This window comes from Branchiostoma floridae, chromosome 7 (genome assembly GCF_000003815.2).
Source record: "Branchiostoma floridae strain S238N-H82 chromosome 7, Bfl_VNyyK, whole genome shotgun sequence".
In the NCBI taxonomy this organism is placed as follows: Eukaryota; Metazoa; Chordata; class Leptocardii; order Amphioxiformes; family Branchiostomatidae; genus Branchiostoma; species Branchiostoma floridae.
Window position 1 is genome coordinate 17081965 of NC_049985.1, and position 623 is coordinate 17082587.

Below are 623 nucleotides of genomic sequence, written 5' to 3' on the forward strand. Positions count from 1 at the left end.
ACCTAACCCTAACCCTAACCCTAACCCTAACCCTAACCCTAACCCTAACCCTAGAGCCTAACCCTAACCCTAACCCTAACCCTAACCCTAACCCTAACCCTAACCCTAACCCTAACCCTAACCCTAACCCTAACCCTAACCCTAACCCTAACCCTAACCCTAACCCTAACCCGTTCCCTAACCCGAACCCTAACCCTAACCCAACCCTAACCCTAACCCTAACCCTAACCCGTTCCCTAACCCGTTCCCTAACCCGTTCCCTAACCCTAACCCGTTCCCTAACCCGTTCCCTAACCCGTTCCCTAACCCGTTCCCTAACCCGTTCCCTAACCCTAACCCGTTCCCCAACCCCAACCCCAACCCTAACCCAGACCCCAGACCTCAGACCCCAGACCCCAGACCCCAGACCCCAACCCCAACCCCCCCAAAAAAACACAAAAACAAAAACTCGACCCCTTAACCCCTAAATCCCTGAACCTCTGAACCCCGGAACTCATAGAACAATACCTGAACTATCCCCAAACACTTGCTACAGTTAGTGAAAAGGCCCCATGCCCGTGCAACAGTTTATGACCTTTCACTAACACAGTTAGCGAACCGTCCCCAAATCGTCAGCCTTCTCG